This window comes from Herpailurus yagouaroundi, unplaced genomic scaffold (assembly GCF_014898765.1).
Source record: "Herpailurus yagouaroundi ecotype Mexico unplaced genomic scaffold, PumYag 139, whole genome shotgun sequence".
In the NCBI taxonomy this organism is placed as follows: domain Eukaryota; kingdom Metazoa; phylum Chordata; class Mammalia; order Carnivora; family Felidae; genus Herpailurus; species Herpailurus yagouaroundi.
The window spans coordinates 78,953,079-78,977,137 of NW_024412394.1; the positions used below are offsets into that span (position 1 = coordinate 78,953,079).

At 35.5% G+C, this 24,059-nt stretch overlaps 1 long non-coding RNA gene across 1 annotated transcript in view; it reads left to right on the plus strand.

The window, feature by feature from the left end:
* The first annotated feature begins 2,880 nt into the window (after positions 1-2,880).
* LOC121029207 (uncharacterized) overlaps positions 2,881-24,059 on the plus strand; it is a 64,515-nt gene continuing 43,336 nt past the window's right edge. Inside the window, exons 1-2 of the long non-coding RNA XR_005789644.1 lie at positions 2,881-3,117; positions 23,328-23,405. This is a non-coding gene — a long non-coding RNA (uncharacterized LOC121029207). The remainder of the gene's footprint in view (positions 3,118-23,327; positions 23,406-24,059) is intronic.

A 24,059-nucleotide genomic window follows, 5' to 3' on the forward strand; every position in this document is an offset into this window, starting at 1 on the left:
TAACCAAATAACATGGAAATCACGCAAGATCTTTAAAGAATAAGAATCCCACGGGGCGCCTGGGTGGCGCAGTCGGTTAAGCGTCCGACTTCAGCCAGGTCACGATCTCGCGGTCCATGAGTTCAAGCCCCGCGTCGGGCTCTGGGCTGATGGCTCAGGGCCTGGAGCCTGTTTCTGATTCTGTGTCTCCCTCTCTCTCTGCCCCTTCCCCGTTCATGCTCTGTCTCTCTCTGTCCCAAAAATAAATAAACGTTGAAAAAAAAAATTTAAAAATAAAATAAAGAATAAGAATTCCCAATATTCAGTTTTAAAACTGCATTTGCCAAAGTAAACTCTTTTTGACCCTCTAAGACCCCCACTTGGTGTATGTTACAAGCAAAGTCCTTGTGAGAGAAGGGTATTTGTGAGGAATTCAAAGACAGATGCTGATTTCATCTTTGGGTACATGCTTGGATAGATATAGAGAACTTCAAATGAGAATTTGCTAGGGACAGTAAGCTGGTGCCTGAAGTGGCCGCAAGGTTTGGGAAGGGCTCCAGGATTGAAAAAGAGCATGTGACCAAGGTCCTATAGTGAGCAAGTGGCAGAGCAACATCTACACTTTTAAAACAATGGTTGCCTTTTTTTTCTACTCCATTGCCCATCAGTGGGCTTTCCAAATCATTCTCTAATGGAAATAGTTACTTTGACAATTAGGAAAAATAGCAGCCAATCACTGTAAGGAAGATATTTTAGTACCTACATGGTTTAGTACCATGCAGAAGCTGTCCAACGGCACTTGGGAAACAACCAGGCCTATAGTTCAAGTGGTGGCTAACATATCATTTGGTTGGAAAGGGAGCCCAAAAGTGGTCAAGCAAAGAAAAAACAATTTAGACCCCAGGAAGGAAAAGTAGGCATCATAGAAATCAAACAAAACATGCTGGGTATTTTAAAGGAAAGCAGCAATATCTTGGGAAGCTAGAGTCGTTTGGTAATAACAATCATGGGGCGTTGACTGAGAAAGGCCCTGTGATAATTGCTCTGTGTGTATTAGTTCATGTAAATTCATTGGTTTAACAAATGTATGAGGTAAATGGTATGGTTATCACCAACTTAAATATGAGAAAACCAAGGCACAGAGTGATTAAATAACCTAGCCAATATTACTCAGATAGTAAGTGATATTGCCAGGATTTGAACCCAGATAGTCCAACTCCAGATCTCCAAAAAATAACAATAATAAGGGCTTACTACGGGCCCTGCACTGTGTTAGGGGCTCTTGCATGAATTATCTATATAATCTACACATCAACCTCTTGAAATAGGTACTACTGTTACCTATATTTATAAATAGTAAAACCATCTCATCCAGGCTTATGGGGAAATGTAGCTCGTTGGTTCATACTTTACCATAACTTATGGTGCCAAAATCTTTTTATTCTCTTATTTAAACATAAGCTTTTAATCCCATGGGCAAAAAGCATACTAACATTATAAATATGTTGACTATTTATACAATCATGCATTTATTCCTTCAGATGACATTGTATAATAACCAGATGTTAGTGTTTTCCATGACAAAACATGAAAGTCACTTTTAGGCAGGAAATGTGTTTCAGTATATCAACCTTGGCTTATATACACCTGCATCATTTTTGTGAACTACCTATATGTTTGTGATTCATGGTTGTATCAGCACTTAAGGCTCAAGCGATCTCAAATGATTTAATATTAGTTGACATAAGATATGATTAAAGTTTGGTAGAGTTGTTGAAGGTAATATGAGGAGAATGGAAAATAAAAAGGAAAAAACAGAGAAGAGAGAACATTTTAACAAATGTTTTCCAGGCAAAAGTCTAAGCTCTTGAGAATACCTGAAGATTGGCTATGCCACTGTACTTTGTTTCAGATGGCTATAGCACCCTCTGGTGAATAGCACATGTATTTCACAATTTTCTCCAAAATAATATAAATAATAACATAGAGTGGCTTTTAGAAGTAGCTCTCTGTTTTTTGTTTGTTTGTTTTTGTAAGGAAGAATATGCCCAAATTGATTCACTTCATCTCAGAAGCTTTTCTAACACCAAAGTGAGCGTTATATAACATGTAAATTCTACATATAGAAACAAATAAGAAAAAGGGGGACCTGGGTATTTTGAATTAACCAATTTAGTTGTGAAGCATGATAGTTTAGAAGAAGCAGAAGACTGTGAATTTTATATATAATGTATACCACTAATTTTTTTCTTCCTTTTTATGTTTAAATTTCAAAATGTCACTGAGCTGAAGCACATAAACATAACCATACAACTTTGCTTCCCTACTTCTTTTAGGTCTCTACTCATGTGTCACTTTCTCAGTGATATTTTTACTAATCATCTTACTTATATTCACAGCCCTCAACACCCTAAGCCCTTCTCTGCTTCATTTTCCACCAGTTAGGATGGCCAAATAAATTTTTGTCCAAACCAAGACATTTTTGAGAGTGAAAAGGGATGTGTGAGTATTTAAACTGGGACAAACAAGCAATGGGAACACTGTGGCAAGGTCATCTCACTCATAACACCTATCATATTCTAATGTACTACACATTTTACTTTTTCTTTTTCTTTTCCCAATAAAATGAAAGCTTCACAATGAGCAGGAGTTTTGCTTGTTTTTTTTTTTCCTCATAGCTATAACCCCAGTGAGCTCCATAATATTGGTTGAATAAATGAACATGTTTACCTGCTGTGATTATTCAACGTGGCTGCAAATTCTTGTTCACTCTCCTCATTGACAGGTGACACTTATTTCCCCTTTCTTTGAATCTAGGCTGGCTCTCTGACCACCTCAACCAATAGAATGTAGCAGAAATGTGCCATGACAATTCCAGGCCCAGGCTTTAAGAAGACCGGTAGTTTTTATTTTCTGATTCTGAGAACTCTTGTTCTTGGCATGCTTTCTCTTGCAACCCAGCCACCAGGCTGTGAAAAGTCCAGACTACTCTGGTACAGCAGCCCAGCTGAGTTTCCAGCTGACAGCTAGGTTGAATGACCAGGTTTTCAGTGAGCCATCTTGTCTGTTCCAGCCCATTTGAATCCTCAGGTGACTACAGTCCCAACCATCATCATATGGAATAGAAGAACTGCCCAGGTAAGTCCCAGAGAAATAATGAAATAGTTGCTGTTAAGTCACCAGGTTCTGGTGGTTTTGGCAGCAATAGGTAATTGTAACATCTGCTATATCTATGGTAGGCACTGTAAGGACACAAAGTGAGTAGGAAAAGATCGGTCTTAAGGGACTATGAGTTTAAAGGGAGAAAAAAAATCATTCCCATGAATAATGTTTTCTTGTAAGGTCATTACTGCTAGAAAAAAGCCAAAAGTAATTTAGGAGTCTATAGGAAGGATGCATTCAACAAGAATTTGGGAAGTAAAGACAACTACATTAAGTTGGTGGAGAACAAGGAACACATCACTAGACAGAATTTGGCAATTAGAGTCAGAGGGGCAGAGTTACTGGAGGAACCAAAGCTAACAGCACAAGCACAAAGGTAAAGAAAGAAGCATGAATAAACTATTCACCTAACAAGAAGCTTGGTTTGACCAGGACATGGGCTTTATGAAGAGAAAGGAAAGCCAGAAAGGAGGATTAGAAATATGTAGTCCCAAAAGTTGTGCTAGTACTTGGATTTCTTTCATGGTCAGAAGTAAGTCAGATGGACTTTATTTTTAACATCCACTGAGTTTTCCATCAGTGATTATAGACATTATGTGTAATCACTGTAAGTGGAAACTTTTTAAAATATGAGAAAGTAAAATCATTTTAAATTCCTCTTCCCAGAGTTAATCACTGTTAATCTTTTCTTCTTACATTTCCTCGACAGAAACATGATTACAACTGGAATGCAGGAGTTTGTATCCTCACTCTTTTGCTAAAATTTATTTCATAACTATCCACTAATTAAGGATCCTCTGAAGACAGTTTTAATTATGAGATAAAATTTATCATATGAAAACACAAAAATTTCTTTAATAAATATCTTGCTAGTAAATATTTACATTGTTTCCAAATTTAGATATAGCTATTATGAAAATGAACACCAGTTGTGCCTTTACCCAAATATACTTGGGATAGCGCCATTGACCTCTACTGAAGGATTCTATAAAAAAAATAGTCTTATAAAATATTGTCATAACTATTATGGATTGAATGTGCCCCACTCTGCAAATTCATATGTTAAAGTTCTAACTCCCAGTGTGGATATATTCGAAGATAGAGCCTGTAAGGAGGTGATAAGGGTTATATGAGGTCTAAGGGCAAGGCTCTACTCCAGTAGGGCTGGTGCCCCTATAAAAAGAAGGACAGTTACCAGGGTGCTCTTTCTCTCTGCCACAAGAGAAGGCAGACCTCTGCAAGCCAAAAAGAGAAACCTCATCAGGAACCAAACTGGCCAGTGCTTTATCTTGGACTTCCTAGTGAGGGCTGGGAAGAAATTGTAAGAAATACTGTTGTTTAAGCCACCCAGTATGTGGTACTTTATTATGGTAGTGAAAGCAGACTAATATAGATTCCATAAAGATTTGGCTGAGAACATTGTTAATCACATTGTAAAGTTCATGTTAATGAAAAAAATTTCATTTTGCAATGAGAAAATAATTTTATTATCTCATGGACATCAAACTGAATACGAATCTTTATGTTCAATTTGCTTCGCTTGCTTGAAATCTTCTAGGCAAATATGTGGCTCTCTTCTCTTTGTCCCAATTTCTTCATTTCTTATTTCATATTTAATTAGAGCATATGTATCTTTATAAATAACATTAATCCTTTTTTGAAACAGGCAGTTTGCAAATAAATAAATGAAAAGATGAAATTAAATGAACATTATTTTAGCCACTTAAGAATAATTAAATACAACAGAATAGTGTTATGATGGAGCTAAGCATTATACAACTGTTAAACCAGAATCATTATATGAATTGATTGACAAATATCACTATTATTTACATATAAATGATATAGTGGAACAGTAACAGAAATCATGGAAATTGCACATTCGGTCAGAGGCAAAGCTAAAGAAATATACTTATTTTCCCAAATCATAGCCAGACAAAGAAATGAGATTTTAAAATTCCTTGAATAGAGGAAGTTTAATAATTTAAGGAAAGGCAAGTGTTGCCTTCATAATTTCATTAGGAGAGAAGACTCAGAGGCTGGGAGGATAATAATAACAAGACTCTAAGAAGATCCAAGCTAAATAAAGTAGATGATCTAAATATTTTGCAATTCGACCTTCATTGTAAAACATACAATCTTCATTGTATTTTCAATGTGATCAACACAATGTGCCTTAATGTTGAATGAAAATTTAATTTTTTCACGTCTCCAAAATAGCATCATACTAATAAATGCAACCATATGGATCACATGGCTTCCTAAAGGTACAAAACAGTTTTCACTGACAGCAATACTAAGTTTTAAGAGGTTCAATTAGGCATACAATGTATGTGGTAGTTTGATCTGAGCTTTGAGGAAGGTTTTAGGGCTAAGTGAATGATTGCAGAGTGGGAATATTTTGGCAGTAGCTGAACAGTACTATGAGATTTTCAGCCAGTGAAAATTAAATGCAAAATCTGTTCAGATATCTTATGTAATAAAAAAAAAAAAAAAGGAAGGGGTGAAGTCTTTAAAGGGATGTAGTTCTTTATATTTTGAAGGGAAATGTGTAAAATATACAAAGTGTCATTTTCTAAGAGGTAAGATCTTCAATCCAACCAATACTTCTAATTAGGATACTTGGGGTTTTTTTCCTAAAAAAATCTAGTGAAAAATTAACTAGAGACATTGAAAGTGTATTTATGATAGCTATGGCTGAAATTAATGAAGCAAGAGAAAGAACAGGCTAGACAATATATCAAATGGCACTTCCTATCAGATTTATGTGGTGTAGTATATAGAACATGGCTTTGAGGACCAAATGTTCTGGCTCAAAACATTATTTCCATGATCCGTTGAAATATGGAAACCCAGTCTATATACATTCATTTTCTTTTTTTTTACATTTATTTATTTTTGATAGAGACAGAGCACAAGTGGGGGAGGGGCAGAGAGAGGAGAAACAGAATCAGAAGCAGGCTCCAGGCTCCGAGCTGTCAGCACAGAGCCTGTCGCCGGACTCGAACTCACAAACCGCGAGATCACGACCTGAAACCTAAATGGGAAGCTCAACCAACTGAGCCACCCAGGTGCCCCAAATATACATTCACTGTCTAATCTTCAACATTAGCCCGTGCTATGAATGAAGAGACTGAGACAGAGGATATTAATTTGTATGAGATAACAAAGCAGGTGAGTGAATCAGAATTCTGATACAGGTTACTCTAAAGTCTGTATTCTTTCTGCTTCATGAAAATGAAGTGGAATAGTTGCAAGAACTGTGAAGGACCTCAGATTTTAGCCTATCATACTTTCATAAGTGTTAGCAGAAGACATGAAATTCCTGGGTCAGAGACAAAGGGCTTTATTACTCATAGCACAGAAGCAGCATGAGCTTCATATTTAAATCTCTTCTCCCCCCAACTAGTAAACCCCATGGGGCAATAGGAAGGCCCCAGTGGGCTGAGCACACAGTGGGTTTGGTCACATTTTATAAAGCCTGAGTTTAGGAAACCCCTCAATCTTTAAAGAGTAAAGCTAACTAACATTGTCATTCTTTGTCCAAGAGGGAGATAATACTTTCACTGTCCTGGTCAGGAATAAAATCTGCCCTTTACCTCTATAGGGGGTATGGAGACCAAGACTGTATGATATACAAACATCCTTTAAAACATAGCCAGGGGCAAAAGCTGCCACAAGTCATAGAAAAAAGCCATGAAGAATTTTCACCCACACTTCAAACAGTATCTAAGGAAACATCTAAATGAAGTAGATTGTGAGGTCCATTAGGCAGTCTGACAAAGGCCCAGAGAGGTGTGATCAAGTTGTGTGTGGTTCATGTTCACATATATTAATATCTAAATGTGATTCAAATTCAGGTCCTTTAGGCCTGGGGTCTATGCCATCAGCTCATTCACAAAGGGACACAAGGCAGAGATGGTTGTGAGCAAGGAAAAGACATGTATCTTGGTGATAGAAATTAGCAAAATCAAGTAAGATATACGAGCTTCAGACAAGGACACTATGCTTAAGGCAGAAATTCATCCTACACAGGAAAATCTAAGCAGAAAATCAGTTGTATAAATTAAGTCCATCTGTAAGGACAAGCTCCATTCAATTTACTGAGCACTCAGGAAGTTAGTATCTCACTCCAGGGCAGGGGCAATTTGTTTTCTGACCAGAATAATAAAGATAATGTCTTCCTCTGGGGCAAATATTGTGCAGTTTAGCTTGATACACGGATAATAGCTAGAATAATTCTAGACTTGGTGGACTTAAAAGCTTTAATACTCTTCTCACCTAGATAACAATTGGCTTGCTAGCTGGGCAGGGCTGTGCTTGTTGATAAAAGCACTTCCAGGGGATAGAGATCCGGGGAGGCAGAAATTGACAGAGAGAAGAGATAAAGAGCAAAGTTGGAGGTCACTTTTTCAAAAAGAAAATGACCAAGTGAAATGTCAGCAGAAAAAAAAAAAAAAAAAAATACACGTGCCTTTCTACACAAGCTAAACTACAGCAATCTTTGCCCAGGAATTAGAAGTGAAATGTCAAGCCAATTCAGAGCAAGAGCCTACCTGATGGCAGAGCCAAAGAATAAGAATTAGAATTTGCAGAGAAAATGTTCCCTCCTAGTTATTTAAAGAAAACATTATTGAGAGCTCAGTTAAATTAGGTCCAAACTGGTTTGAAATCCAACATATTACTTTTTTCATGTAATCCCTAGTCACTAGGTAACTAAACACTTGCAAGGTTTTAGGAATGCTCCTTTAAGCCCTGTATTGGGAGAATATGATCTTTTTGCATAGTTTTCACTCTGGTAAGCAGTCTCAGAGTCCGTTATATTTGAATCCTGCATTCATTTCTTATAAAAAGGTAATAGCATGTCCTGTATTATATTTCAGTCATTTCCATAATAAAAGTTATAGTTAATGCTGATAATATCACTAATTAAAAGAAAGTCATATATATATATATATATATATATATATATATATATATATGTATATAGCAAATAGCTAAGAATAACTGAGAATAAGCTAAGGGACATAATTTTTATCTACTTAAGAATCACTGTATTCTCTTGGTTTAATTTAAAGTTTTGATCATAATAAACTTTTCCTAGGTCTGAGAGAGCAAGAGCAATAATCATTTATCTTCAAACTTTCTGTGGAACAAAGAATAATTCTCATTTAACTTTAAAAAATTGAAAAAGGAAATGACAAAAGATAATTTTTTATTCAAGTAACTTTAACTTCTTCAGTATAATAATCATGCTTGCATAGAAAAACATTTATTAAAAATGTAAAATGATGAGAAATCTGGTTCATTTTCTCAGTTACAATTTATTGCCTAAAAACTGAAAATACTTTAATTAAATATATTAATATAGTTTGGAAAGGAATCTAAAACTTAAACATATTTCGTTTCCAAAATTTCAGTGGAATTAAAAATATTTCTTATAAAATATAATGTATAGTGTACAACATGATGACTATAGTTAATAACATTGCAGTTAATAGATCATATGTCATCTACAATAACGTAGTTAATGTTATATACTTGAAAGTTGCTGAGAGTAGGCCTTAAGCATTCTCACCAGAAAAAAAAAAATTACTTATCTGTGTGAGATGATGGTGTGTTATCTTGGTCTTCATAACCACTCTACAATGTGTGTGTGTGTATAAAAATCATCACATTGTACACTCTAAATGTATACAATTAATTATATTTGTCAATTATTCCTTAATAAAGTTCGGCGGGTGGGGGGGGGAATTCTGTAATTCGTAAAAGTAATGTGATCTTGGGTGCCTGGGTGGTTCGATAGGTTAAGCATCTGACTTAGGCTCACGTCATGATCTCATGGTTTGTGAGCATGAGCCCCGCTTCAGGTCAGCACAAGTCCTGCTTCAGATGAGGCCCGCTTCTCTCTCTCTTTCTCTCTCTCTCTGCCCTCACTCATTTGCACCCTCTCTCTCTCAATTAAAAAAAAAAAAAAGTAATGTGATCTTTATTTTCAAGATTGTTTTTTTAAAAAATCTTTATAGATGAAAAAGTATACGGGGCGCCTGGGTGGTGCAGTCGGTTAAGCGTCCGACTTCAGCCAGGTCACGATCTCGCGGTCCCTGAGTTCGAGCCCCGCGTCAGGCTCTGGGCTGATGGCTCAGAGCCTGGAGCCTGTTTCCGATTCTGTGTCTCCCTCTCTCTCTGCCCCTCCCCCGTTCATGCTCTGTCTCTCTCTGTCCCAAAAATAAATAAACGTTGAAAAAAAAATTAAAAAAAAAAATAAAAAAAAAAGAAAAAGTATTCTATAATTTCAGTATTATATTTATTATTTATTCTTAACTGAAGTGAGAAAGTTAAGTGAGGGATACAGAAGCCAAGCAAGTCTACCAAAAATATTAATATGCTACATTTTCAGTTTAGCACAATTTAAGTTATGAATTTATGGTGCCAAGAATGTAATGAGATTACCTGAGAAAATTAACTCAGGTCAAAGAAAAATATATTTAATGATCTATAAGAAAGAGAATTTCTCTGCAAGTATGGAGAGGTCCTTCAGTCTAAGCCAAATGTTCTAAACCATCAAATCTCAAAATGCTGGAAGTGTTGGACCTAGAAGTTATTACTGCTCTTCCATTCCAAATTGTGAGAACATAAACATGTCAAGGGGAGACAAGTGCTTGTGGGTCTCTGAGTTAGAACATTAGGATACAACAGCCCAAGTTGCAGATATATGATTCCTGGGCTTGACTTTTCCTAGCTGAAAAGATTAGAAAGGTAGGAGGGAAAAAAGAAAGAAAGGAAAACCTCAAACTCAAACTTACTACTTTATTGTTAATAAACATGGGTAATTAGATTTTAGCTATAAAACTAACAAGTGCTTAACTCACTACCTCCTCTGACAAACTAAAAGCTACCTTGAGCAGGTAACCACGAATTTTTAGTATTTTTAAAAATTATTAAACAATTTCATCTACCAATTTAAAAAAGAAAGGATTTATGCTCAATATAGAAGAATAAAGTTATACAGCATGTTACAAAGGAAGCTAGGCTTTACTTTTTAAAATCTTCATATGAAAATATCCTATCTATCCAATACTCTAAAATTATAGGTAGAAAACCAGAACAAGGGAAGGACTATTTTTAAATGAATTTTACTGAACAGAAGGTCTTCAATTATAGAAAAAAAATAAACTCCAATTCTAATCTCAAAAATAGATTAAAAGCAGTATGTTTGAAGCTGAAATAATTCACAAAAAGAAAACACCTTTTACCCTGGACAGCAGTAAGAAGGGAGAGCTGTGTCCAATCCCTGCCACTGACCCTGAGCTGAAGCTGGGTGCTTCACCACCTTGCAAAGCTTTTCAACCCCTCTGCTGAAACCAAGCTAGTTACCTCTGAGGACCCTAACCCGGAATGACTGACTTCAGAGTTGGGATATTTCAGGCTATCAATTCTGTCCATGCATCTTACCTCTCATTCTTTGTTACTGCCTTTTCCTGAATTTAGACTTTTCCTCCTTCACTTTCATCGCCTAACTACCTTATGCTTTCTTCACAACTTCTGCACAATCAATTGCCTCTTTCCACACTGTTCTCTTCTTGCAACCCAAATTCATGCCCAGGGCCTTCTGGAATCTCCATTCCACAGCAAACACTCATCATCCCCTTCTGAAAGTGCTTTCTCTACTGTTATAAACTAACCTGCCTCTCCCACATTGCCCCTTCCTCCAGTCTCCCCACCATCTTCTAACCTATGCAACAACTCATTGTCCCTTTTAGTCTCGTTTCTCCCCTTGCCACTATCATCTCCTGACCTCTGAGTAACTCCTCCAATTCTTTGGGGATTTCCTATTTGACTCAGGGTCTTGTCTCCTCTCCCAAGTGCTTTTGTCATCCTGAGTCATCTAGACAGATGATCTATCCCACATGGTAGCATGATTTCCAAACCTTTTTAGTTTCGGCTACCTTCAACCTACTCTCTGTATCAATAACCCCCTCCCAGAGCAAGTTCTTGTCACCCAAGGAATTGTCCCATGTTTGTTTTCTTTCATGCAAACTGTTCTACTTCAACCACTATTTCCTTTCCTTTCCGTATCTCATGCCCTTACTGACAACATCTCTTCTGCCACAAAGAAGGACAAAGGCCCTTGAATTATCCATTCCCTTCCAACCTATTGATCCCTTTCTACCCACTTTTCATCCCCTAGAGCCCATGGTTTGTCACCAGAACCACTCTAGCCAGCATCTTCAAGTCCCTAGTACCCACATAATTCCACTGAAACTAACCAGTAAAAACTCTAACCTGGAGGAATACCACAAACCCATCTTGTCTGTTCCTATACCTTGGGTGACTAGACTCTGCTAGAGAGAAATCACATGACTCTAAAGCTTGGATCTACCATAAATTCTCATTTCCAACCCCAGCTAGGCTCTTAGCACTGCCTAGCAATCCTGCTATGACTTCCCCATCAGTTATTCATAGTTCACTTATTCTTAATATAGCTCATTCATACTTCTTCCAAATCTAGATGCAATTTGTTAATTAAGGGACATTTCTGCCACAACTAATGTCAAAAATACAGTTGATATGTCATTTTTGCCAGGTTTCCAGGGGGACAGAGATAGAAAGTTAACCAAATGTCAATTTCTCCTTCATAAAACTGAAGGTTTGGTTAACCCTGTAGCCATACAAAAGTTTCATGTTTTATTGATATAGTTCTGCTTCCATATCTATTTTCCACACTAATCAGTAATTTCTTTGAAAAAGGAACTGCATCTTATTTGTATGTATAGTTCTGTAGATAGCTCAATAACTACTGCAGTCTAAAAATATTTGGAGAGCAGTAAAAGAGCTCTCTTACACTCTCTATGAGCCTAAAATTAATCTATGACTGAAAGTACAGTTTACTTTTCATAATCAGAAAATACTGGTACATAAGATGAAATTATGATCTGAATACCACACTATAATTAAGGAATCAAGAAAGTATGAGATATACTTTAGTAATATTTTCTTCAAATATGCTTTAATATTTTGAAACTTATAGTATTTGAATAGGTAATTCTGTTTAAAAATACATTAAGTATCTGTGATAGACTGATAATGGTTCCCAAAGATATTTCCATGGTCTAATTCCTAGAACCTGTGCATGTTACCTTATATGGCAAAATACATGATTCAGGTAAGGATCCTGAGAACAGAAACTTATCCTATATTATCCATGTGGGCCATAACTGTAATCACATGTATCCTTATTAGGGAAAAGTAGATGGAGTTTTGAAACAGAAATAAGAGAAGGCAATGTAAAGATGATGGTGAAGATTGAGTGATGTGGCTACAAATCAAAGAATGCCAAAGACTGTTGGCAGGCACCCAGTAGCTAGAAGAGGCATGGAACAGATTCACCCCCAGAGTCTCAGAGGAGACTGTAGCTCTACTAACCCCTCAATTACAGGTTTCTGGAACTGAAACCATGAGAAAATAAATTTCTATAATTTTAAGCCACCCAGTTTTTGGCAATTTGTTTCAACACCCATAGGAAACAAATATAACATTGCCATGTGTCAGGCACCATATGCGTCTCTAAAGACATGAAGATTAAGAAAATAAAAGTACAGGGAGGCATGGTCCCTGACCACTATTAGATCTCAATGTAGTGAAGGAGACATAAAAATTTTTAAAAAGTCACCATACAGTATGGTTTCTATGTTGGAAATATGCACTGGGGCTAAAGAAACACAGAGAAGATATCTACTAAACTAATGTGGAATTGTAACCCCATGGAATGGCATTTGGGAATCAAACAGTTAAAAGAGCGTGGTAGGTTTAGAGAATGGCAAGTAAACCGAGGTGGATCATCTGTGGATGGAGATGAAACTGGAATGGTAGATTATAAAGCAATATATTGTTCTTTAGACAGACAATGGGAAGTCACTGAAGGTTTTCAGCAAGAAATCAAGGTGCCATGATTTCTGTTTTCAAAAGATAACTCTGAGGCATTTATGTGGAAAAGTCACTTACGTAGAATAACTCACTCCCCAGATGATGCCCAAAAAATGAAGTGTTACCTAACTAAATTTGTTCCAATAGCAGGCAATGAATTTTCATTTGTTTTGGCAGCACAGTCGCAAGCTAGTATGCTTAAATTCAACTACTAGACAGGTCATTAACATTTCTTTACTCAGCCAAAACAGAATTTTCAGTACCTTCCATTTCCGAAAGACTAGGTAGATATAGAACCTCAACTTATCACATGGAGGATTATTCAAAAGTACCCAAATAGGTTTTTTAAGGCAAGAATCTGGGAAATATACCCTCCCAGAAAAGATTTCTTATAACCTGATTTTTCCCCTTCTAAATACTGAGTTATTTTCTCCAAAGGCTATTGAGTGGAGAATAAATTCATTATGGCATTAAGGGTAAGAAATTATTAACCTAATTGAGTCCATGACTTATTCCTCAAGAAAAAAAAAATCTCTACGAAAGAAAGCTGTTAAAAACTTCTTAAGGGATAATAAATGCTGGTCTTTGAAAAATACAGGAAGTAATATAAACAAGCTGCTTCTGTTAAGCAGTGGTCAAGCTGTACCAACAACAATCTTACAGTTCTCACTGTGGAAGGAAAGAAAAGAAAAACTACTTCCTAAAGTAGCCACAACTGAGTGAATAGAAGTTAGAGATAAAAATCTACATTTTGTGGGTTTAACAAATAATGCAGAAATGCCAGACCAAATACACATTTTAAAACAGTTCTGTTCATCCAACTTAGAGGTATTTGTTACTTAATGAGCCCACTTTTTAGGGCTTCAGTGCCCAAGCCAAGCATTGACCATTGACCAAGAATTACAAAAGCAATGGTCTTGAATTTTCACCATTAACAGCAATCCACAAAATCTAGGAGACCATGACCCAAGTTATATTCAAAGACAAACATTTTTATTTCCAATGATCAAATCAAACCATAGATCTCTGGTTCACTTTTATCCTTGATCAATACAGCCCAAAGAAAAGGAAGGGGGCAGTAAATAACTGAGAGCATGGGTAATGAACATAGCCAAACAAGACTTATTTTTGCTGGAATATTCTAGATTCACCAATTAATTGCTAACCCTGAATTTCATGTTTTTCTTTTCTGACCCTAATAAGCCTTTCTTCTCTTTTTTTTTAACTGACCCTGATTATACATATGGAAAATTCAGTGAATGGAAAAGAAAATAAAATAATCATTAATGAACATATCACTATATTTTGTACTAGTGATAAAATCTACTTTAAAATTCATGATTCTCAATGAATGTGTGACTAGAAAAATACTGGTTTTCAAAAAAAACAATATATATATATATATATATATATATATATATATATATATATACCTAATGCTCTACACTACCACACACTATAGACTTGGCACAGAGCAGAGAAAAAAGTAAACAGTCCTTGCTCTCTGCATCAGTAAATCTAACTTTACTGCTGAGTCAAATTTTACAGGCAAAATATTTATGATACAACAGTAATTCTTTAAGAAAAGATAATGGTAAGATTCTGATTAGATATGCATTGGAAATTAGATGTTGGACTTGAAAATCAGTGTAACAGAATCTCTCTTCCTCAACAAGGGTGCACATACCAGAAGGGTCTAATTGATTCTAATCTTCATCATACTTCTCTTTTAATTCATACAATTGTGCTATTTCCTCTGAAATCCAGTTGCTTTTTATGAACAAAGCATCTGTACATTATTATTATGTACAAAGCATAATGAGAGACATCAGGTAAGTATGTTGAGGGTAGAGACCATGTGGTGTGGAGACAGTGGTAGGGATCTCTGGGAATCCTATGCAATGTTTCAAATTGAGAATAGTGCCTATGCGTGTGTGCATGTGTGCATGCACATATGTGTGTGTACATGCACATATGTGTGTATTCGTGTTTGTGCATGAAGTATAGAGGGATTGAATGATCCCTTAATTGTTTTAAAAATATTTTCAGCTAACAAACAAATGTGTGTGTGTGTGTCTGTGTCTGTGTGTGTCTAAATTTTCAATTCTTTCATCTTGAGATCTAAGGAGTTTATTCATTAAGCATAATCTTGCAAGATTATAAAATCCACAGTTAAATATAAGATTGGAAAATCTTCAGGACAATCAGTTCTCAGCAGCTCTATTTTGTGCTTCCAGAATCACTGAAAGATGTTTCTGAGGTAATTATTTGAGGCAATACTGGACTAAGAATCCCAAAAGAACATCCCACTCAACATTGGTTGAATTAACAAAAGATTTGCAAAAAAAAAAAAAAAAAAAATTGGACATTTTCAAGACTAAAAAGATGTTTTCTAAGAAAAAGAAGAGTAGTAAATAGATATTTTAGAAAGGGAAATTACATGCCCAAAGGTACAGAAGCATGGAATAGCATGGAAAGTTCAGAGAATAGAAAGTAATTTTGCAATACAGTAGGAGTCTAGAAGTTTGAGAGAAGTTGAAACAAGTCAAGCTCCTTGCCCTCTACGCCAAAAGCTCAATCTTGGACTCTCATCTCTGTTTCCACTCTCCCCTCCTCAACGTACATTACAAACACATTCCCCAGGGGCACCTGGGTTGCTCAGTAGGTTAAGCATCCAATTGGGTTCAGGTCATAATCTCATGGTTTGTGGGTTCAAGCCCCACATCAGGTTCTGTGCTGACAGCTCAGAGCCTGGAACCTACTTTAGATTCTGTATCTCCCTCTCTCTCTGCCCCTCCCCCACTCATTCTCCCTCCCTCCCTCTCTCCTTCCCTCCCTTCCTCCCTCCATCCCTCTCTCTCTCTCTCCCCCCCCTTTATCTCTATCTCTCAAAAACAAATAAACATTAAAAAAATTTTTTTAAAACTCCCCAAATCTTTATTTATACCTGAGTGTGACTTCTCATTCTTATTAATCTCGTTCTTTCAGGCAGCATGTTGTACTAGTATAAGCATAAGTTTGGAACTAGACAGAATTGGATTTGAATCACCGCTTGCTAAATTAGAAGCTGTGTGACCTTAAAAAGGCTATTTAATCTCTGGGTCTGTTTATTTCTATGGAAAATGAAAAAAAATAATGCCTTTCTCGTAGTGTTGTTCTGAAAATTAGATGAGAGAATACCTCTTGAAAATATATGGCAAACATTAATGATTTTTTTAAAGAAGCTAGTTCTTCCCTTCCACTACTATGAGAAAGTTCTAGAAAAGGGCATTTTTCAAAGGCAAACAAAAGGTAGGGGGGACTTCTTTTCAAGGCAGGTTATCCTAGTGTGAATTTCAGCTTCTTCATACACTACTAGCTACACAGCAATGGGCTCAATTCTCTAGTCTTCTGTTTCTCATTAATAAAATAAAAGTAATAAATCCAATCTAGAAAGTTGTATTAATCAGATAAAATGCACCTCTCCCATTGTCCAGCACTTTTAGGTTCTCCTCCCCTGAATATTCTCTCAACACCTATGTGAATACGCTGACAACTTCACTTAACCTCTATATCGAAGTCTGACCAAGCTCTTCACTACCGGTGTTTGTGTCACCATCTTTAACTCACACTCATCACCTTTCATTTCTGGGCAGTCATGAGCTATTTCTGACTTCTTTCCTTTACTTTAGGTATTGTTAACATCCACTGTTTTCCTAAAAGTCAAATTAAAAATAGAAAGAAAACTGGTGAGTTTCACTCCATGACTCTTCTTAGCACTTGCTAGAAGACAAAATTAATATACATTACATTAATAGTAAAGAGGATGGCTAAGTCAGTCTTTTGAACATTTATTAAGGACATAATATGGATCTATTACTTAAAAGATTCTCAAAATCCCACCTTTTTTTTTTCTTTTCATCATGGTAAGTATACTCTTTAATCCTCATCACCTATTTCACCCACCTGCCCACCTACTTCCCTCTGATAACCATCAGTTTCTTCCCTACAGTTATCTGTCTGCTTCTTGGCTTGTGTCTCTCTCCTTTTCCTTTGCTCATTTGTTTTGTTTCTTAAATTCCACATATGAGTGAGGTTACACGGTATTTGTTTTTTTCTGATGGACTTATTTTTCTTAGCATTATACTCTCTAACTCTATTCATGTTGTTGCGAATAGCAAGATTTCATTGTTTTTTTATAGCTGAAGAGAATTCCATTGTATATGTATACCACATCTTCTTTACCTATTCATCTATTAATGGACACTTGGGCTGTTCCCATAGCTTGTCTATTGTAAATAATGTCACAATAAACATAGGAGGGAATGTATCTCTTTGAATGAGTGTTTTTCTATTTTTTGGGTAAAGGCAGCAGAAAGTGAAATTAAGAAAATAATTCCTGGCGTGCCTGGATGACTCAGTTGGTTAAGTGTACGACTCTGGATTTCAGCTAAGGTCATGATTTCACAGTTGTGAGATCAAACCCCATGTTGGGCTCTGTGCTGATGGCACTGAACCTGCTATATATTCTCTCTTGCCTCTCTCTGCCCCTACCCCCACTAGTGCCCTTTCTTTCCGAAAATAAGTAAAACATTTCTTTAAAAAAGAAAACGGTCCCATTTACAACTGCACCAAAAACTATAATATGAGAATAAACTTTAACAAAGAGTTGAAAGATATGCACCCCAAAAACTATGAAACACTGATGAAAGAAATTCAAGACAACAGAAAGAAATGGAAAGACATTCCATGGTCATGGGTTAGAAGAATAAATATTGTTAAAATGTCTATACTACTCAAAGCAATCTACAGATTTAATGCAGCACCTATAAAATACCAACAGCATTTTTCAAAGAACTAGAAAAAACAACCCTAAAATTTTATAGAACCACATCTTGAATAGTCAAAGCAATCTTGAAAAAGAAAAACAAAACCATAGGTATCACAACGCTATACTTCAAGTTATATTACAAAGTGGTAGTAATTAAAACAGTATGGTACTGGCATAAAAATAAACACCTACGAGTTTCAATAGAATAGAATAGAAAACCCACAAATAAACCCACAATTATATGGTCAATTAATCTTAGACAAAGGAGAAATGAATATACAATAGGAAAGACAGTCTCTTCAACAATGGGAATGGCAATAGGAAAACTGACCAGCTACATGCAAAAGAAAGAAACTGGACTACTTTCTTTCACCATACACAAAAATAAACTCAAAATGGGTCAAAATCTTACTCTTAAGGTTATAGTATAGTGGGAGAAAAGGAATTATCCCATGTACCAAGTGCAATACATAGTACATAATTTATTTTATATTTATAGCAACTCAGAAATTAAATATTTATTGGTTATCCCCATTTAAGATACAAATCCGACTGAGCTTTACAGTAGTTATAACTAGTCTAAGGACACCAAAAAAGTAGATTTGAATTATTTTCAAATAATTTTATGGTTACTTTTGAAAATCCATTTCCTATTTCATCAGTCTGCAGGGCTTTCCTATGTAATAGCATTGCATATTTATATATGCTGTATTGAATTGCCTCCAGCTTTAAGAATTTTTCAGACTTCACTAAGGAAAATATCCCATTATCTCCTGAATTTCATGGTTTAGCAACACAGCACATAAAATCAAGATACTCCATAGTGGAAAATAGTGTATCTCATTCCTGAAACCAATTTAGGAGTACATTCAACATACCTCTTATAATGGTAAAAATAGACTATGAAGCAATTCTCAACCCCATAAAATGGAATCAGTGCTCATTCCAGCCTTGGGTCCATCACATCATTAATATGTCTGAATTTTAGTAAACAGTGGGAATTCCAAGACTTTAATAAAGGCCATCAAATTCTTTTCAAATCTTGTAGGAACAATGAAATAATCTACTTTATAAAAGAAACAAGCTTTAATCTTGTGTCTGAACAACAACAAGGAAAGCAAATCTATGAATTAGCAAGAAAGTCTTAGAATAGCATATTTAATCATTATTGCAAAAGAGAATGCTGTTCTTGGCCATCAAAGTTGAAATAGAAGATTCTATATGCAATGATTGTATTAGAAATGTTGATAAGGGGCATTTTATAGTATTGTTTTTAGACAGAGTAAATTCATAAACATGGTATAAATGACTAGTCATAACTCTATTTCTAAGCAGTGAGTAATTAAGAGAAACATATGAAATAAGTGAAATTATCCTCTTCCATTTTGATTTTCTTATGAAACTTCCAAATATCATTCCAATCAATGGGAAGATCTTTGTTAACTCTACCTTTGCAAGTTTGATTAGAATTTTTTTAATCCCACAAAACAACAACGAAAGTGAAATCTGTCCAATAATGTGTTTTTTTCTCCAAATTATTTTTCCAACTTCTCTGCCAAAGCAAACACATGGTATGTGTTAGTCAGCTGGGTCTGCATTAATTCATCAGTTGTATGAACCACCCTGATTTTGTTGCCAAACCTATTACACTAAACCCCACTGTTTTTAAAACTTAACTCCAAACATCCTTTTAAGCTTGCAGAACATTCTAAATGCAGCTTAAATACACACTATTTTTAAGTTACTTTTTTTGTTTTTTAGGAAACTTTGGGAATATTCCTCTTGGATAAATCCCACATTATAAGTTATTTTGGTACCTGTTAACAGAAAGGTAAAATACAGCCCGTTTTTCTTTTTGGCACAAAGGATAGAAAAAAGGGAAAGCTTACTTTATTTTTGTTAAGATTTTTTACAAATATTCTCAGAAGCAATAAGAGCTGTTAGAATAGTTTGAAAAGAAATGTTATCAGATGGTTGGAATCCAGAATTTTAATGCACAAATATGCATTTTATTCTTTCTCCCACAGACTTGTGTCACTGGAAAAGTCACTTATTTTATCATAAAATAAAAAATACTCATTCACCCTATGATGATTTTAACCCTCACTTAAGGAATGTTATATTTATTGCTGTCCTAGATCTTCAACGGTAGGGTTGATACTGACAATTACCATCTCCTTCTTTCTGAAGAAAAGAGAACAATAGCCCTTTCCATGAATAAGCATAAATTGTTATGATAGCAATGAAAAAGCAGCTATTTAACAACCACGGTATGAATCTTTTCAATTTTCAAAGGTTTTATCCTCAATTTATATCACATTCTAGCATTTAATTTTAAATTAAGTAAATTTCAATTCAAGAAACCTGAGATTTAGCTACCTAATTTGGATATTGTATATTTCAATGTAACCTTGTATACCAACATCTCACCAGAAGTCAATGACTGAGAATTGCAGAAGATAACATTCACAAGCCTTCACCCCTATATCCCTTTTTACTTGGATCTATTCCCACCTGCTCTGTCTTCCCTCTGGTTAAAATGTGTGAACTCTTCACAAAGGCCAGCCTCCCCACTTACATTCTGATCTCATCTCCTTTCTCCAATACAAGAACATTGTTTCCACAATTCTCACTTCTCTTTCCTACACAAGTTTTCTACCTCCTCTGAAATGTTCAATCAACAGGTAAAATGTTATTCTCCCACCCAAGAAAAACAACCTCTAATTGTCTCATTTCTTGTTTCCTCTACTCTAGTAAATAGTCCAAACATCTCCTTCCCTTTAGAAGAAAATGCCTCAAAAGACTGTGCAAATTCTCTCTTAAAACCTCTCACAAGATTATCTCCCACCACACCACTGGAACTGTGCTTGTGGAGGTCACCAATGACCTTCACGTTGGTAAACCCAATGGCCGCTTTTCAGTTCTTATGTTACTTGATCCCTCAGCAGCTTGTGACACAACTGGTCATTCCCTCAGTCTGTAAACATTTTCGTCACCTAGCTAATGCAGTCCCAGTTATGCTCCTTCTTTACTGGCCATACTTTTCATTCTCCTTTGATGTTTCCTCTTCATCTTTCCAACAACCTTTAAATGTTGAAATACCCAAAGGCTCAATCCATGCATATCTTTTATGCTCCCACTAACTCCCTTTCATCCAATCTCTGCTATAACTAATGTCTCCAATTATAGCCTGACCTTCTCCCCTAAACCCCAAGCCGGCTTACATATTATATCTCCACATGGATGTTTAATAGATATTTCAATTTACCATGTCCAAAACTAAGTTCCTCATCTTCATCTGCAGGTGCTCAGAGAAAAACCCTTTATAGTTTTCTCTCCCAACTCACATTTTATCCACAGCACATATCATTAGCTTTATCTTCCAAATATATCTAGAAACTAACCACTTTCTAGTATTCCCTCCATTAATCACTATTTTAAGGCCCCCTGAATTATTGTCAATAGCCTCCTTAGTACTCTGCTTCCACCTTTTCTCCCCTTCAGTTTCTGCTCAACACTAAAAACATGTAAGTGGATCAAATCCTTCAGTAGCCCTTATCCTAACCAGAGAAAAGTCTAAGTAATTGCAACGGCTACAAGGTCCTATGCAGGCTGGCTCCATGTGCCTTTGTGATCTTATCTTCTACAATCCCACTTATTTACTCTGCTCTAGTCACAATGGCCTCTTTGATTGCCTTGAATTTGTTAGGCATTCTCCCACTTCAGGACCTTCACAATTGCTATTTTCTTTCCTGGAATCTTCATCTTCTAAGTACAACCATGGCAAATTTCTTTCAGCTCCTTCAGGTTTTGACTCATATATTACTTTCTCGGCATGTTCTTCCCTGAGCATCCTACTTAAAACTGCAATCATCCTTCTGTATACCTTCTTACCTCTTCCCTTGGTTTATTCCTCTTTGGCATCATGATAACTTAAAACACTGTATAATTTACTTACGTAGCTTCATTTCTGTCTCCCAATCCCCACCTGGCAAATTCCAAGAGGTCAGGGCTTTTATGTGTTTCGTTCATGCCCATAAACCCAGTACCCAGGGAGCTGTTTCAAAGATAACAGTTGCTCAATAAATATTTGTAACATAATTATATAAGGAAGGAGTAGAGTCTATGGTAGTTAAAAAGCACAGGTGTCAGAGTCAGGGAGATCTACATATGAATCCTTGTTCTGCCTCTTACTAAATAAGCAATTTACCTTGGAGAAGTAATTTCTCTGAACCCCAGTTTCCTCATTATAAAAAGGATATAATGGTACTTAGCATTGAAAATCATTTTTATAAAAAAGGATGAGATCTTGTTATTTGTGAAAACATGGATGAACTTAGAGAGGATTACCTACACTAAGTGAAATAAGTCAGACAGAAGATAAATACCATGATTGTACTTTTATTGGAATCTTAAAAAACAGATGCATAAACAAACAAAAAGCAGAATCAGACCTATAAATACAGAAAACAAACTGATGGTTGCTAGAGGACTGGGAGTGTGGGGATGGGCAAAATGGATGAAAACAAGTGGGAGACACAGACTTTCAGTTATGGAATAAATAAACCACAGGAATAATAGGTACAGCATAAGGAATATAGCCAATAGTATTGTAACAGCATTTTATGGTGACAGATGGTAGTTACACTTGTGGTGAGCATAGCATAATGAATAGAGTTGTTAGATCACTATGTTAGGCACCTGTAACCATGTAACATTGTATGTCAACTATACTCAAGAAAATTATTTTTATAAACCTCAAAGGAAATAATACAATTTAAGCAAAATAAAACAAAACTTTTGTGATGATTCATATTCACCATCAATAAAGAATAATATTGTCCAAATGTATACAATAAATTGTAATTGCTTTACTTGACCACTTAGTTAATTGTTTTTCACTAAATAGTTCACTAAATATAAATTTCAAAAATAATTTTTCACTAAATAGTGTCATTTGAGACTTGGTCATTAATAAAATTATAATATATTTTCCCCACCAGTTTTTAATTATAAAATGTAATTTTATAAATAAAAGTTTTTAAATATATTTTCCATGAAGAGTTCCATATTCAATTTTATTTTATTTTTTTAATTTTTTTTAACGTTTATTTATTTTTGAGACAGAGAGAGACAGAGCATGAATGGGGGAGGGGCAGAGAGAGAGGGAGACACAGAATCGGAAGCAGGCTCCAGGCTCTGAGCCATCTGCCCAGAGCCCGATGCAGGGCTCGAACTCACGGACCACGAGATCGTGACCTGAGCTGAAGTCAGACGCTTAACCGACTGAGCCACCCAGGCGCCTCCATATTCAATTTTAAAATATAATATTATAACATTGAACAAAGGCATTTTAAAATAATAAATTTAGATGCTAATTATTTTGGTGAGCTCATCTTACATTGAGCTTTATTTTAAAGTTGTTCTTTATTTTGTATTATGGCCCTAGGCTATTGCTCTTACAGAAGAAATTCCTTCCACCATTCTTGTCCACAGGATATCTCCACCCACCTACACTATCTCCAAGGTAAATAGATTGTACTTGACAAAACCTAATATTGGCTCTTTTCTTAGATCCATAGATTTCTATTTTCCATAGATTTCTGTCTCCTTACCTCCCAATATCCACAAAAAAATATCACCAACTCAAGCTATAGGAAAATAAAAAAATAACTCTTTTCCACAAAAATTTTGAGGCCCTTTCTTCTAATCTACTCCTCTTATTAAAGTATAGGATAAGTGGAACACTGACATACCAAGCAATTCAAGTTCACAAAATTATTTTATGAAAAAGTTGGACCTTGAATCCATTTTGGCAAATGGCCCATGCCCTGCTTTGTTTGGAGTTTTGTTTTTTTCTTTCTTTCTTTTTTTTTTTGACTTTACTAGTTACCCTCAATTATCTCCTCAGTTTTACTCTAGAGCGACACACCTTATCTGTGGTGTTTCCTTTTCTTAACACATATATGTATGATTCTAATAAACATTTTACTGTTGTTGCATATTGTGATTAGATAACTTCCATGAAATTATTGGTGTAGTAAAAGCCTAGAAGAAACGCAAATGCATTTCAGTTATTAACTGTTATGTAAACTGTTATTTACTTCTTAAATTGAAGTTACAATTGTAAATTGTAAAATACGTTGGATGTATAACAATGTGCTTGAATTTTTATTAATAA